The sequence below is a fragment of the Thalassophryne amazonica genome, chromosome 15 (genome assembly GCF_902500255.1).
Source record: "Thalassophryne amazonica chromosome 15, fThaAma1.1, whole genome shotgun sequence".
Lineage (NCBI taxonomy): Eukaryota > Metazoa > Chordata > Actinopteri > Batrachoidiformes > Batrachoididae > Thalassophryne > Thalassophryne amazonica.
The window spans coordinates 7,291,336-7,309,644 of record NC_047117.1 but is presented as its reverse complement, the minus strand read 5'-3'; positions in this window follow the sequence as shown (position 1 = coordinate 7,309,644).

Sequence of the window (18,309 nt, the reverse complement as noted above, 5' to 3'; positions counted from 1 at the left end):
CAGCCTCCGTACCCATCAACCAGGCCACCATTTTGATTTAAAGAAGGGCCACAGAAATAAGACTCGCCCTCTTCGCTCAGAGTGGGCCGCAAATCAGGCCGATGAGGCCTTAGCTTAGTATTAATGGTGCAGAAAATGTAATTAAGGCCAAACTTGGGGAAAGAAAAATGTCTCGAGAGCAGGAAGAGATGGAGAAGAGAGGAATAGAGGGGTAAAGGTGTGTGAGGAAGAGAGAAGGAATGGAAGGATAGAAGATAAAAATCACACAGTTGCAATGCTGAGCCTGAACAGGATTGGGTAGAATGAAGCACAATAACAAGAGTCAATAAGAAATGTTGGCTGTGGAAACCCAAAGGGTGTAGGAAGACGTATGCTTCACTTTAATCAAATTACAGCATTGTCCATAATCAAGCCCCTGGGAGTTCTTTTCGCTTTGGATAATTACATCACATGCAAGACATCCTGTTCTAAAAAAATACGAGTGCTTGAAAAATTTTCAGCCTAATCGAGAAGAAACTACATCTGAATTGATGTAACACTTTTTTGTTAAACAAAATTCCACACATTTTCCATCGTTGCTGCAGTGCCTTAATGCCATTCTCATAGAAGGTCTTATCTCTGAGCTCATGAAGTCATCCACTGCAGAAATGACATCATGATCAGTATCATGATGAGTTCCAGCAAGATGCCGTTTAATGTCTGGAAACAGATGGAAGTCCAAAGGAGTCAAATGATGGGAATAAGGTTGGTGCAGAACAAGTTCAAGGCCATGTTCAGGAATGGCAGCCATGACGATGGCCAACGTGTGGACCGGAGCTTTGCCTTGGAGAAACAGAAAACCTTGTCACAGCATTCCACGACACTTCTGCTTTCTTTTCTCCCACAGTTGTTGCAAAAGGTAAGCATAATCAGCCCCACTGATGGTCTGTCCCTTCTGGAGATTCTCCACCTAAATTATGATGCCTTCAGCATCCCAGGAGACAGAGGCCATGACCTTTCCAGCAGATGAGACAGAGATGGGTTTCTTCAGCAGGGGAGAACCCACATCTTTTCATTGCTTTAACTGTTGTTTGGACTCCGGTTCAAAGTGATGCACTCAGGTCTCATCCAGGGTCACAAATTGTTGCATGACATTTTCTGGATCTCCCAAACCCAAAGATTACCCCATGAAGATTATCCGGAGCCTTGTGCCTTTCTGATCGGCTGTGAAAAGCCTTTGGACCCATTGTGCTGACAGTTTTGTCATTCCCAGTTCTTCTGTCAGAACTGAATGAACTCTCTCCTAAGAAATGCCTACAGTATGTGACGCTCATTACTCGTCTGTCATTGAGGACCATATCATGGATCTTCTGGATCATATTGTTCAAGGTGGCGGTTCTGGGTCTTCCTGATCTTGCTCCATCTTCAATGTTTGTTCTGTCCCTCTTGAATTTGGCTGACCAGCATTTAATTGTAACATAAAATAGGGCATCCTCCCCTAATGCCATTACCATGTTCTCATGGGTTTCCTTTGCAGACATTCCCTTTTTTTCATGTGATACTAAATCACAGCATGCCCACCAGCTTTGTCCTCCTGCTCCCTTCACTGAAATATTGTCTCCAACATCACACTCAGTGAGTCAAAATTTCACACATTCTCAAGAGAAGTGGTGGTTTCTCAGAATGCAAAAGATGGATAACCACACCTTATTTTTTCTGGGTCAGGCTCAAAAGTTTTCAATCACCCCTTGTAGGTGCTGAAAAGGAAATGCAAGGGTATACGTATATGCAATAGGTCTGTTATGATTGCTCCCAACATACACATACCAAACGGCACATGTCAGCTTTCCCCAGTTTGTCCTTGTGCACCAGTTGCTTTTAATATGTAAATGATTTACTACCCCCTGCTGGAATGACATGTCCAGAATTTAATTATCTACATCCATTGTTCACTGTTGTTAGCTAAGATCCCTAATTTCTCCAAAATATTAGTCCTATTAACTTTCTGCTTTTGCTCATTCATCCTTGACCCAAAATACATAAACATACTAAATGGCAAATGTCAGCTCTCCCCAGTTTGTCTGTCATTGAAGCCATACACACGCACGAATGCACGTACACAGAGACCACTTGGCTATTAGTATAGAATATAGATATAGATACAGCTGTATGTCAGTGAATTCTTGTTGTGTGGGCCGCTGAAGAGGAGGTACTGCTGGCCCACCACCACCAGAGGGCACCCTGCCTGGAGTACGGGCTCCAGGCACCAGAGGGCGCTGCCACCTCACAGGAGCAGCCGGGGTGACAGCTGTCACCTACGACAGCTGTTACCAATCAGCTGATCCGCAGCGGTATATCTGCAAGACATCATCTCCACTTCTTTGCCGAGATATCGCTCTACCAAGGAGGTAACATTCTCAGCTGACTGTGTTTATAACAGAAATATCTGTTGCTTGTGTGTGTTTGGACAGCAGATACTCTGTTTCTTTTTTCGACGAGAGGTGGAGGTGGTCTTCCCACCGTACTTGTTGCCGGGTGCACACGCACCCACATCTAACTGTTTTTGTTCCTCGCCAGCAGTACCAGATCCAACAAGCGGAGGCAGTGGCAACCTGGGTGTTCGGGACTTGGCGGCTCCAGTATTCCCGGGGTTCGGTGGCGGAGGAAATCGTGTGGTTCCGGTTCTGCTTTAGACGGACGTCTCTTATCTTCGAGCCGGCCCACATGACACATTTTTTGTGAATTGACTATTTATCCATAATTGTAATTCGCCGTGTTGGTTGTGCTTCTTCACAACAGTAAAGTGTTATTATTTGACTTCCTCCATTGTCCGTTCATTTGCGCCCCTGTTGTGGGTCCGTGTTCCTGCACTTTCACAACAATTCTTACATCTTGGATTATTTTGTGTGAGCAACCAACCAATGTATGTCACAGAGTCTTGACTGGTACCAGGGTGTCAATAGGACTCAGGTTGTTCAAGTGAACTGATCCTTTAAGAAGTTAAGTGTTCTATCACTAATTTGTCAGTGGCAACAAAACCTTATAGCACTTGCCCAGAATGTCTGAAAGAGGAAGTGATCATAAAGAACCAGCTTGGTTGGACATTCTGACCACAATCAAGTTCTTGTCTTTTTTTTTTGGTGGGGACCACATTTCTGAGTAAATGTCAATTTTGGTATAATTCACCATCTGTGAAATCACTCAAAATCCCTCCAGGAGGTGATGTTTGCTTGATTCAACAAAGTGAAAATATTCTGTCTAGTTTAACTTTTCATTTCATATTTTAACTGCTCAAAACCTACAACTGCTCATATAACTAATTCCATTCATCTTCATACTTTGACAGCTGCAGCAGTCTTGTGTTATTAGCCAAATATGCAGTGACATCAAGTGCAGTTCAGGACTGAATTTTAACCATAGCTGTCATGGACATTTAAAAGAAGGTATTAATGTTTGCCAGAAACAAGCTGGGTGGAAAATTGAGAAAATTTATGGATGTTTATCATGAAATCCTACCTATACGAGGGCTGTCAATAAAGTATAGGTCCTTTTTATTTTTTCAAAAACTATATGGATTTCATTCATATGTTTTTACGTCAGACATGCTTGGACATGTTCCAACTTGTCCTTAAGGCTTCCAACGGAGGTGTTTTTCCTGTGGCGGAGCATCGCGGCAGCTGCGAGCCGACGCTGCAATCCGCCCACACGTCTTTCATTAAAAAAATCTCCTTTAACAGTGGAATATCCGGATAAAATGCTGAAACCGACTTCTTCTGAAACTTCTCTGTTCTCTCACGACGTCCTGGATCAATAGAGCCTGAAATGTGGAGGTTTTCAGCTTGAAACAGGCTGACGACGGCGCCTGGGAGTGCTGCGCGACGTCCCACTGCGTGGGAAGTCCTTAAAGCGACAGTATCACCTCAAAATCTCTCATCAGCCGTTAAAATTTTCACCGAAAACCAGCTTAATTTTTTGAACCATGTCCACTTCGATGTGCCTCACAGGTTTAGAAAAAATTTTGATCAAACAAAGCGCCAGTCTCTCAGCAACTTCTCAGACAAAGGAATTCCGACGAGGGGCTGGACGACTCCTCCCACAAGGAGTGCTCACAGACGAATGACGTCACCGACAGGCGTGGAAAAACTCACGCATGCGCACGAGGGTTCAAGCATGTCTGACGTAAAAACATATGAATGAAATCCATATAGTTTTTGAAAAAAAAATTAAAAGGACCTATACTTTATTGACAGACCTCGTATTTAACCTCACAAAGTAGATAAGAACCTTTTGTGCACCGTATGTCCTCTTTACAAAAGCTGCTCATAATTACACAGGGAGTTAACAGGAAGGGAGTACAGAGGGAGTAAGACGGAGGGAGGGGGAGCAGTGATGGAGGATATTGGGAGGCAATTTTGGATGGAAGATTGTAATGGTCCAGCTTGGTTCAATAAACAAGCCTTAAAAAGAAAAAAATCATTTTCCCCTCATAGTGTTAATGGGATTTCTGCTCACTGGCCCTTCTGTCATAAACACACACACACTTATGTGCATGGGCAGATTTCTGCACACACACGTGCATGAGTGGATTCACACATGCACACACATAGTGTGTAGATATATATATATATATATATATATATATATATATATATATATATATATATATATTTGCACGTGCATGAGTGGATTTATGTGCACATGCATGCAGACACACACACATACTTGCATGCATTAGTGAATTTATGTGTCAGTTCACACTCTTTCTACCGAAATCTTTATTCAGAGAGCTGTTGAACAAAACCTATCTTGTTTATTTTTGTACTTATGCATTTGCATTCCAGTGCACATAAATGCACAAAAAGTGATACACAAACTAGAATTTCTTTATCTGTTTACCTTGAAGTCTTGGCAGCACTGGTCTTCATTTTCATGCCAGTAAGTCCAAACTGCAGTGCAGTAAGATCTGCAAATGCATGAATCCTCTCATGCAGATGTGCATGGGTGTATGTGTAACAATTATCTTTGCTCCAACTCCTGTGTGAAGAGCTGAAATCACATGTGCATGTGTGCCACAATGTGAATTTGATACAGTTTCAGGCAGAGTGTTGAATATTTTACCATTTTCTGTAAGTGCAAGCAGATAGGGCTGTGACCTTGTCACTCCCCACTGCACACTTAATCTTGCACAAACGCGCAGACATGCATGACAACTTTTCTCCACCGCGAACAATACAGATCACAGGGGTGCATGTGGGACAGATGAAATCCAAGCAAGCACATGTTTGCAACAGTGCAGAGTGAGCAGGAGCCATGAAGCACACGTAACAGCTGACAGAGAATACATTTCAAGAGTAGCGTCACAAGCAACTTGAGTCAAACCAGCCTGTGCAGGTGTGCTGTGAAATAAAAACAACGTATTATGTTGATATCACAAGAAAGAAATCATTTTAAAGTGACCAAATTATGAATGTTATTAGTATTTCTAATAACTGGCTTTGCACTGGGCTGGTCAATGTGGGGCCAGCTGGCCACATTTGGCCTGTACTCCCTTTGATTTGGACCACCATTAACATTATCTGGCTCTCTGTAAATTAATTTAAGCAGATAACAGAAGCGCATTTTTATTATTTTGAAATTTGAAATTTTTGAATGTTCATTTTCTATTAAATACAATGGATTTTAATGATGATGTGATTGTACGAGATCTGTTAGAAAAGTATCTGACCTTTTAATTTTTTTTAAAAATCTGATGGATTTGAATCATGTGTGCTTGCATGAGCAAACCTTGAACCTTCGTGTGCATGCGTGAACTTTTTCACGCCTGTCGATTGCATAATTTTCTGGTAAGCAGCCTTTGTGTGAGGTGTGTGTCGTGCGCTCGGTGTTTTTTCATTCCAAGGAAAAAGACGCAATGACTGGAGCAGCGACGCATCAAATTTCGCCAGAAACTGGGCAACAGCCAGGTGGAAACCATTCGGATGATTCAGACGGCTTTCGGTGACGATCCTATGGGCATCACACAGATTAAGGAGCGGTACAACCGGTTTAATGACAGCCGCACAAAGGTGGAGAGCGAGCCACACTCTGGTCGGCCATCAACATGCTGAAATGACCAGATCATTTCCAACGTGAACGCTGTGGTGATGTGGGACCATCGTGTGACTATCCAAGAAACTGCGGAAGAGGTGGACATCAGCACTTTTTCGGCACATTCCACTGTGACAAAAGATTTAGCCATGAAAAGAGTGGCAGTGAAAATCATGCCGATGGGTTCGGCACAAAGCTGCCGACGGTGGAGCAAAAGCGCCTTTGTGTTGAAGTCTCACAGGACACGCTGTGGCATGCCCACCTCTTCCACAATTTCTCAGATAGTCACACGACTGAAAAGTCACCAAAAGCCATCTGAATCATCCGAATGGTTTCCACCTGGCTGTCGCCCAGTCGTTCCATCTTTTTCCTTGGAATGAAAATCCGCCGAGCGCACGACCTACACCTCACACAAAGGCTGCTTACCAGAAAATGATGCAATCGACAGGCTTGAAAAAGTTCACGCATGTGCACAAAGGTTCAAGGTTGGCTCATGCAAGCACACATGATTCAAATCCATCAGGTTTTTGAAAAAAATAAAAAGGTCCGATACTTTTCTAACAGACCTCGTATGTAATTCATACAACATCAACAAACTCCACCGGCCCTCCATCCAGATTCATTTATGGCTCTTCAAAGGAAAGAAACTGGACACCTGTAGCAGAAACCAGCCACTCTTATGCGATGATGCAATAAGATTGTACATTATGTGTGATCGATGCAGAAACACATCACTCAGAGACAAATAACAAGGCCATTTTTTTAAGCACTAAAACTCTGCATACCCAGAAGATATAATAATTCCTCACATTTGATTAGTTCCTGTACACGATCGTCATCTGTGCATTGCCTAATTTCCAAGCACACAGACTTGAGATAGAAAATAACACCCTGCATGGTAGACGTTATTATTGGGCGTTTATGTGGACAATAACAAACACAAATACATTTATTGAACTTATAACTGATTTTTTTTTTCTCAGAGAGGTACATATGAGCCAGCACCTCACCTTGTCCCACATCTTGGCCTCATGTTCTATCAAAATAATTTGAGTATTTATGGCAGTGTATGACCTCATCAACCTGAGAACTCAGTAGATGTTTTTCAAATTTTGCCCTCACTACAGCTGGTCAACTGTCTGTGGACACTTTATTGTATAATCCTGGAAATCAGGTCCTTGAAAGGTGTGCAGCCTTTTATCCTTCTTTTTCTTCTTTGGAGGCTCTTATTTGGGGTTGCAGCAGTGGAAATGCGCATCTCCACCTCACACAAACTCCTTATGGAAGTCTGGCAGACTTTGGTCACAGGTGAGTGCATAATTATTATTAGGAGGTGGTAATAGTAGATTTTTTTTTTTTTTCTTCAAATATGCTTGCATCCACTTCAGAGATTGTGCATTGTGTAATTTGGGAGATATTTCATATAGGAAGTGGGTGTCTACCATGACAAAAAACCAACCCCATGCAAAAAAGAAAACTGCAATATATACTTTAATTTTAACATCTTTCAAAATATTAGAATGTAATTATTTTGACTGAAATGATTAGTATTGATGAACCCTGCATTGAACACAACATTCAAGGTTATGATATATAATGATCCTGACTTGGTAGTACTTGTTTTAGAGAAGTCACAAAAGCTACATAAGTACTGATATTATTACTGTGATCATGTAATTACACATGTAATTTCAAGTCACAGCATGGCAAGTTGTAGTAAATCAAGTGTCATGGCCAAGCCAAAAACAAGATCTCAGGCTAAAGAATTTGATAAAACCTTTGACAATGGTTTATGTTTTCAAAGTTTTTGAAGAGCATGGCCTCCTCCTAAGTTCTGTTATTCACACAGTGTGACTGAAATAAAACCTTTGACAATGGTTTACGAGGTCTGTTAGAAAAGTATCCAACCTTATTATTTTTTTCAAAAACCATATGGATTTGAATCACGTGTGATTGCGTCAGGCAAGCTTGAACCCTCGTGCGTATGCGTGAGTTTTTTCATGCCTGTCGGTTGCTTCATTCGCCTGTGAGCAGGCTTTGAGTGAGGTGTGGTCTACCCCTCTCGTCTATTTTTTATTGCGAATAAATGTCTGAATGATTTGGATCTTTGCTGCATCAATTTTTTTCCAGAAACTGTAAGAGACCTCCAGGTGGACACCATTAGAAAAATTAATATGGCTTTCAGGGATGATTTTATGGGGATTAAACAGATTAAGGAGTGTTACTGCCCCTTTAAGGATGGCCCACAACTGCTGAGAGCGCATCGCGCTCCCAGCACCGATGGACAGGCTGACACCCTGCACAAACAACCAGATCATTTCCAACGTGAAAGCTTTGTTGATCCGGGACCTCGTCTGACTTTCACAAAAAGGCAGAAGATGTGGACATCAGCACTTTTTCCGGCACATTCCACCGTTACAGGAGTTTTTTTTTATGGAAAAAGAAGCCGAGGGACGTGCCACGGAGCCTTTCATTACGCGGGACAAAACCACCTCAGTGTTGATCTCACAGGACGGCTTAAAGGTGGATTTGAGATGGATTCCGGTTGCTTTCCAGTCGTGTGAATATCAGATTGTGATTGTGCATGAGCTGAACATGCCAGAACATGTCCTGTGAGGCTTCATCGCGGCGTTTCTTTTCGCCATGCAGCTCCGCCGCGACGCGCGGAATTCCTCCTCCTTTGTTCCTCTTTCCATGACAAAAACTCCTGTAACAGTGAAATGTGCCGTTCATTTCTAAACTGGACGCTGTCTTGATCCGGTATGTCCTCTGACTAGCACAGGAACTGTGAAAAGACGTGGACATCAGCACTTTTTCGGCACATTAAGACAGATGTGCGGAGGAGTTCGGCGCGTCGTGGTGCAGCCGCTCGGCGCAAAGAAACGCCGTGATGAAGCCTCACAGGACATGTTGGGGCTTGTCCAGCTCAAGCTCATTTTCTCGGATATTCACACGACAGAAAAGCAACCGGAATCCATCTGAAAGCTGTCCTGAGAGACCAACACCGAGGTGGTTTTGTGCCGCGTCAAGAGCGGCACGGTGGCGCGTCCCTCGGCTTCTTTCACCATGAAAAAAAAAACTCCTGTAACGGTGGAATGTGCCGGAAAAAGTGCTGATGTCCACGTCTTTTGCACCACGGCTTTGCACCAGCTTGTCACCAAAATGGACACAAGACAGGTGCTGCACATATTACGATACAGTGCACGTTTCTGTACGATCATGCCATAACATGCACTTATATAGCACAATCCTGTAGGGAGTAGTCGGCTTCAGACAGCGTTCAATACAGCGGCCCTGTTTACTCTGTCATATTGTGATACTGTGTATTTTTGCTAATAGGAGGTCATGAGGAAAAATCAAGCTGATGCCCAGTTAGTGACTTCATTAAATCCTTACACCTTACAGTCATAATGTTGCATATTGTTGTTTGATTACCTCCAAATTGACAAAACTTAGCTGCAGCCACAAGCTTGCAGCACCTCACATTTCAGTAAATCATGCAATAAACTCTCGCATTCTAGTGTAATATAGAAAAGAAAAACTAGAAGGACTGTGAATATTTACAATTATAGTTATGAGCTGGTACTTTGCAGGGACATATTTAAATTTGCATCCTTGGGATGTTTGGGCTGGAGACAGCAAATTGCATTTCCTCCTGCTGTGAAAATCTACATCAAATGCGGTAGAGGACAGAAGAAGGAGATTCGTGATAGACACTTTGAACACACAGAGGGCCGGTGCCTCGCTGCCCCAAAGTGTTGTTACTGTGCCAAATCTTCACAACATCAAAGGAAAACAAAGTGATACTTCCATAACAGCATGACAGGAGAGAAAGATTGTCTGCAAAGCAGGAAACATTCCAGCCAATCAGCATCCATCCATCCATTTTCATAACCCACTTGTTCCAGTTAAAGATCACAATGGGGCTGGAGCCTATCCCAGTGGTCATAGGGAGAGGCAGGTACACACTGGACAGAACACTCAGCATCAAGATGAATACAAAACTAAATTTTTCATTCTGACAGAATTCTAGTTTCCCTTACGGATGTTGTGGTCTAATCATAGCAATCAGAATCAGGCCCAATCAAGACACTTTATGATTGATCCTATCACATGAATTAAACATGAGTCAGACAGATCAGCGTGCATTCCATCTCGCTCCACTTCACAAGCGAACAACTACTGGTGCTTGCTGCTCTCACTCACCAGCACAGCTGACCATTTTAGAAAGAATATTTTTATTTATATTATATTTAAATCTATGTAATAATATGGAATCACTAAATTCTGAGGAAAAAATTATGGAATCATGAAAATCAAAAGAATGCTCCAACACATCACTAGTATTTTGTTGCACCACCTCTGGCTTTTATAACAGCTTGCAGTCTCTGAGGCATGGACTTAATAAGTGACAAACAGTACTCTTCATCAATCTGGCTCCAACTTTCCTTGTCATGGACCATTTTCTTCAACTTCCACCAAAGATTTTCAATTGGATTAAGATCCGGACTATTTGCAGGCCATGACATTGACCCTATGTGTCTTTTTGCAAGGAATGTTTTCACAATTTTTGCTCTATGGCAAGATGCATTATCATCTTGAAAAATGATTTCATAATCCCAAAACATCCTTTTAATTGAAGGGATAAGAAAAGTGTCCAAAATCTCAACGTAAACTTGTGCATTTATTGATGATGTAATGACAGCCATCTCCCCAGTGCCTTTACCTGACATGCAGCCCCATATCATCAATGAGTGTGGAAATTTACATGTTCTCTTCAGGCAGTCATCTTTATAAATCTCACTGGAACGGCACCAAACAAAAGTTCCAGCATCATCACCTTGCCCAATGCAGATTCGAGATTCATCACTGAATATGACTTTCATCCAGTCATCCACAGTCCAAGATTGCTTTTCCTTAGCCCATTGTAACCTTGTTTTTTTTGTTGTTGTTGTTTAGGTGTTAATGATGGCTTTCATTTAGCTTTTCTGTATGTAAATCCCATTTCCTTTAGGCGGTTTCTTACAGTTCGGTCACAGACGTTGACTCCAGTTTCCTCCCATTCGTTCCTCATTTGTTTTGTTGTGCATTTTTGATTTTTGAAACATATTGCTTTAAGTTTTCTGTCTTGACGCTTTGATGTCTTCCTTGGTCTACCAGTATGTTTGCCTTTAACAACCTTCCCATGTCGTTTGTATTTGGTCCAGAGTTTAGACACAGCTGACTGTGAACAACCAACATCTTTTGCAACATTGCGTGATGATTTACCCTCTTTTAAGAGTTTGATAATCCTCTCCTTTGTTTCAATTGACATCTCTTGTGTTGGAGCCATGATTCATGTCAGTCCACTTGGTGCAACAGCTCTCCAAGGTGTGATCACTCCTTTTTAGATGCAGACGAACGAGCAGATCTGATTTGATGCAGGTGTTAGTTTTGGGGATGAAAATTTACAGGGTAATTCCATAATGTATTCCTCAGAATTGAGTGAGTCCATATTTTTTTCCTCTGCTTGGTCTAAAAAAGTAACCGTTACTGACTGCCACAATTATTTTTTTTTCTTGATTTCTTATAGTGTTTCTTAAAGCCAGAAAGTTGCCATTTGAAATGACTTTAGTTTTGTGTCATGTCTGTGATCTGCTTTTTTTTTCTACAATATTAAACAACTGAATGAACATCCTCTGAGGCAGGTGATTCCATAATTATTGCCAGGGGTTGTGTATATATATATATATATATACATATATATATACACACACACGGTATATATACTATTAGGACATCTCCATTTTCCTAAAATCTTTATACCATTGTACATGAGTGTGTTCAACTTAAAATGATGGCAGGTACTTTTCAAAAATTTAAATCCATAATGATTTTCACTAAGAATCGGCGACTCACTGACTCATCCATTATGTCATGCTCCAAGTTTCATTAACGCTTGTTCAGTCCAGGTCAATATATCACATTGTTTGCTTGAAAATGTGCCTAAAGCATTATATTAAAGTCTTATGTTTTAGCTTTCACTCTGTTTTCTTGTGCATTAAATAATATATTTTAAGGTGCTGAAATCCAAGGTATGCAGTCCCACCCATCTGCTAACCCCACCTTTCAGAACTTCTCAAGGATCAATGACCTTCTTCACTCTCCTCATCTGCTCAACTCCAAGCTAAACCTCCTCTACCATCAAAACATTCCACTTTCCCAAATGTTCAGACTGTCCCTGAATTAATTACCTGAACAAACATCACGTACCATCATTTGAGCACCCTAACCTATGGGAGCTCATGTCCTGTACCTTAAGGTTCTGGACCTGATGTGCATGTTCGCCTGTTCTGCAGAGCATTGACCAGCAGGTATCAGGGGTTTTATCCTATGTGTAGCCTAATGGAATGAGCACAGTTCTAACACCGCCAGGGTGAAGAGTTCAGTTTTCCTCTGTGGCCACCTGCATTAGAATTCTGTATGCAACAGAGAAATTGAAAGACGCACTGTACTAAATGAGACAGGTGTGGGCGGTAAAACTAAAAAATAACCTCAGCAACCAGTGCTGTAGAAAATCCAAAAGGAAACAACTTTTACCTCAGATAGAATATCACACCGATCTCTACCTAATGTGAATTCACTGCCAATTCTGTAGTTACACCACGAAGCAAGCTCTGGTGTTTATTCCAAGAAAAAAGAAAGAGTTTTTCTATGCCATATACTCCTCAGCTACATCAGTGCTCTCTAACTTATTACCTGAGGGCCGTTGGCCAGGTTCAATCCTCCCAGTAGGCTCTACTTTAAGATTCAAAGTTAAAATAAATAAACAAACAAATAAATAAATAAAAATGCAAAGTGCGCCATATGACCCCACTCGTACTTTAAGTTGATGTAAGGTTTTATAGCAGAGGTGATAATGAAGTCTGGCCATTATTTCTGTAGTGAAAGACTGGTGCATTAAAGATGGTATATGTTCTAATAACCTACATGTTCAAAAGGATACTTCCTCTCGCCTCCCCCAGTAGACCTCCTTAAAATGGTTTCCATCAGACAAGGCATTCTTCAGTTATTGTGCAGAAATAAAAAGTTTAGAAATGGATTCCTGGATGGGCAGACGCCCAGGTTGGGTGAAAACTCAATGTGCCCCAAATGCCATTGAGCAGGGGCATAAAAACAAGCACCAGTGGATCTCCATGGCCACCAGCACCCTGTGATTAGCAACAAGGCTTCAAGCAACTCAACATTTTCATCTCTCTCTCTCTCTCTATACATATACATATATATATATATATATATATATATATATATATATATATATATATACACACACACGAGGTCTATTAGAAAATTAAGGATGGCCCCCAGTGGCTGTGGGGCGCGCCGCGCTCCGAAGCCGCCATCGACAGGCTGAACGACCATTTCATTTCTCAGTGTGATTATCTGAGAAATTGTGGATGTGCCTGGACATGCCAGAACATGTCCCGTGAGGCTTCATCACGGCGTTGCTGTGCTCCATGTGGCACCGCCGCGACGCACGAAGCCTCCGCTCCTCTTTCCATGACAAAAACTCCTGTAACAGTGGAATGTGCCATTCATTTCCAAAGTGGACGCTGTGTTTTATCCGGGACGTCATCTGACTAGCACAGGAATTGTGAAAAGACGTGGACATCAGCACTTTTTCGGCACATTGAGACAGAAATGCTGAGGAATTCCGCGTGTCGCAGCGGTGCCACATGGCACACAGCAACGCCGTGATGAAGCCTCACGGGACAAGAAGAATCACTCGATGGAAAAACCACCGACAGCTGTCTGAACGCCATCTCAAAGCCGTCCTGTGAGACCAAAACAGAGGTGGTGTCTCGCTCCAGTAGCGAATCCATTGTGACACGCAAAGCGTCCGCTTGGCTTTCCATGACAAAGCCTCTTGTTAAAAGTGGAAATCTGCCGGAAAATGGTTGATGTCCAGCTCTTGTGATAACCAGAGAAATGGCACACGGTCACAGATCCAGACAGCCATCCGTTTAGAAATGAAATGGTCGTTCAGCCTGTCGATGGTGGCTTCGGAGCACGGTGCGCCCCACAGCCACTGGGGGCTGTCCTTAAAGCGACAGTAACACTCCTTATTCTCTGTGAAGCCCGTAACATTTTCATAACAGTTTCTGAAAAAAATTCTGATGGAAAAAAAGCCCAAATCATTCCGCCATTTCCTGACAATGAAAATCCGACGAGGGGGCTGGACCACTCCTCACTCAAAGCCTGCTCACAGGCGAATAACACAACCAACAGGCGTGGAAAAACTCACGCATGCACACGAGGATTCAAGCTTGTCTGACACAATCACACGTGATTCAAATCCATATGGTTTTTGAAAAAAATAAGGTCGGATACTTTTCTAATAGACCTTGTATATATATATATATATATATATATATATATATATATATTATTTTCAGTGTACATGATAAAAGATGTTAACATGACCCAACATTGGACATCTAATTCTGCTGACCTGAATAAAACTTCAGAGCTATATATGCAGTAGATTTTATTCAATTACGGAAATTGTGTGGACTCACTCGCTCCATTAACACATGCTGGCACTGTGAGTCACAAAGAATAAATTGGGATCATCCAATTCACGCCACATTACCGTTATTGAGACAATGTGGAATTCATAGTATGGATCTTATCCAGCAGATTGTACATCAACTAATATAATTAAAAACTGAAATGTGAGCCTTAAAGTTAACAAATTCAGAGACAATTATATGAGTAGTTTATTACTGTGATGACTCAAATGCCACTGCAGGTGGGACAGATGAAATGGAAGAGAGACGTTTGCAGGAGCACCAAGCAGGCAGGAGCCATGAAACCTGGGTGAGAACAGAGAGACAGCCAGCAATAAGCATAAACTAAGAGTTAATTAAGAGTTCCCCGGTGTGTTTATTAATCATTTATTAAAGTTGTGCAGGTGTGTGAATGCAGTAAAAAGTAAAACATTAATTGTCTTCCATTATCTTTAAAACTTATTAAATAATGTATAAATTATCTTGCAAATTATTCATAAGTACTGTTAGTTCATGCTTATTACTGCATTATTAAAGTACCCTTATTGTAAAGTGCCAGTGTCTTTAAATAGCTGTATTTTTTTTTTACTTATATCATCCTTATTCCTATTTGTTTGTATCTGCAAACTTTGCACAGTTCTCTCCTCTTCACATCTTCCATGTTTGCTTTATTCTGAATTGTTACTCTCCATCTCTTTCCAATCCTGTATTTACCTTTAAACAATGCCGCTCCTCTCATCTCTCTCCGCACTTAGTTTTTCAGTCAACACACGCTTTGTTTTCACATTGCAGACACAAACAGGCGATATTTAATGTGTAAATTCAATTGATGCTGCAGCCACACATCTGGGTAACACTAACATGACTTATTCCTTACCAAAGGCAAAAATGGATTGAAACACACAGCCAGTAGCAAGATGAGACAGAAGCAGCAAAGACAATCTGGCACATTCTGACTGGCTAAATACTGAGGAGACAGTGGGGTGATTGCTGGCTGGTGGAGTGTCCCAGTGTAGGGGATTGGCAGGAACGGCAGGGGGTAAGGTGAGAGAGAGGATTACAGCTTTCTCAACACGAAAGCATGGCAGAACTCAACGTCTGCACAACCATGGCCACCAACTCAAAATTATCCCAACACACGTACCTGAACCACCAGTAGATCATAAGAATCCTTTACTGTAAGAGTCATTTACACTCTGAAGGGCACGCTCATAGCTTTGACTTTCAAGGTGGTTTTTGTCTATTAAAGCCCATCTACACCTTCACCAATAAGGGGAAATTATAATAATAACACAATCCATTTGTAATATTGGATGAATCAAGGTGGAGGCTTGAACTTTAGCGTGCTAAACTCCTCATCCTTGGTTTGATGGTGTGGTGAATCATGCCATCATGTCAATACAGGCCAAAATCTCTGAGAAATGTCATCAGTACTTTGTTGATACTGTAATACAAAGATGTAAAGTACAAGGGGCAATTAAGAAGTTTTCAGCCTGACCCAGAAAAGGTACCAACCAGAAAATAAACCGACTTGTCTCAAGAATGTGTGAAATTTTGACTCACTGGATGCAGTGTTGAGAAATGTTGGTTTCTCAGAACGCAAAAGATGAAGAACAACAACCTACTTTCCTGGGCCATGCTCAGAACTTCTCAATCGCCCCTCATAGATAAAAGAAGCCCATCCCCATGCCAGTGTGGTATACCTAAGAAATGGACCAGTAAAAGTGTTTTGGGTGTTAGATGTTTCATGAAGAAAAAGTCCTTAATATTCCAGTGTTTTTCTCTGGATTCCACACCATGAAGCAGATGAGACTCTACATCTCCCACTGGAATGAACACCCGTCCAACATAAGTTACTTTCCCAGCCAAGGCCAGTACCCAGCTACAGGTGAATGGACCGCCACCATGTAGATGAAATGTCTTGTCCAAGGATGCAAACAGGTATCATGACTAGGAATCAAACCCAGGTCTACATATTGGTAATCCAATAGCCCATTAGTGCTTCTGCCTATCCCTGGATTCTGGAGCATGAAGACAGAAATGGGTTTACCTCATCTGCCAATGCTGGTACTGGAACAATTCAGATGAAGTGTCTGGGCATAGTCAGGTAGCACGACTGGAACTGGAACCCTTGTCTACGTATTGGTATTCCAACTTCTTTTTTCACTGTACGCCAACATTTTAAGTAGAACAACCTTCATAGGACAAACGTTTCTTTGTTTTCCTTCCTCTCAATTCAGAGAATTAATTAACGAGACTTTGTCGAAACCCGAACATGTAGCGACAGCAGTGACTCAGCACTATGTACGTGTCCACCTGTGGTTTTCTTGGATTTGTGCTGGAGTGGTGAGAGACAGCGAGTACAGGATGGTGTATGTGAAAGCTGTGAACCTTCCTGTCACTCTCCATCTACCTGCCTGCCAGATGCCTGCTAACAAGAACCTAGCTGCTCGCAGGCTAATCCTCCACCTGCCCATCACACACACACACACAAAAACACACACACACACAAACAGAGTGTGGTGCAGGGCTGACTAATCAGTGTGAGTCACACATCTCAGTGTGCGTGTGGCCATGGCCTTGTGTTTAATGCAGAATGTCATGAAGTAGACAGACACACACACACACACACACACACACACAGGGCTGTGGAGGTGAGACCTGCTCGATATGCGCCACACATGCTCGTGTGTCACAGACGCCGTGAGTCTGCGGCTGTGAATTTGTCTCTATCCATTATAGAGTGGAAATAAGCACACAGCAGCTGTGCATGCTCTCCTCCTTCTTCTTCTTCTTCTTGTGTTTGTGCTAAAGTGTCATCGCCGTCCAAATGCTGGAAATGTCAAGTGCCACGTATGTGCCCCGGAGATGGAATAAGGAATAAATTAACAGAGCAAGTAAGAGAATGAGCGAACAGACGTTTGCATCAGTTTAACCCACTGACAAACATTCAAGTCAAATTCCCAAAGTGATCCATCAGTTAAATCACGTCATATCACAGTTTGTGTTATCTGAATGAATTGGTGTGTGTGTGAGAGAAAGAGAGAGAGTGACCGCCACTTCTCCGGGAAAAACTTAAAAACATTTCTATTTTTTGCAAAAGTAATATATGCAGTCATTTTGTCATTTTCTTGCTGAATGATGAATGAGTGATCAAACAGAGAGAGCTCTAGAGAGTAAGAGAAAAAGCCACAGCAATGAGGGATTGAGAGGTTGATTGAGAGAGAGATCGAGGGTGATAGAGAGCTCTACAATGAGATATCCAACCCAGTCTCACTCCATCTCATAATGGCATCACGAAAAATAAATAAATCTATTGGTTCATGATACGGTCACGAAAGCCACCATATTTTCATGACGGGAGCACAAATTCATTTTGTGATGTATCACGAAATGTGGGGTGACATGGGCAGTCTGTGGGGCTTAGGGTTAAGGGAAGGGATAGGATTAGAAATACAGTGCAACCAGAAAGTATTCACAGCGCTGCACTATTTCCACATTTTTATCTGACACCTTTATTCCAAAATGAATGAAATTCTTTTTTTTTTCATCAAAATTCTACATGCACTACCCCAAAATGTCAATGTGAAAAAAATTTTATTGAGATTTTTGCAAAATTATTCAAAATAAAAAAATGAAGAAATCAAGTGTACATAAGTATTCATACCCTTTGCTCAATACTTTGTTGATGCAC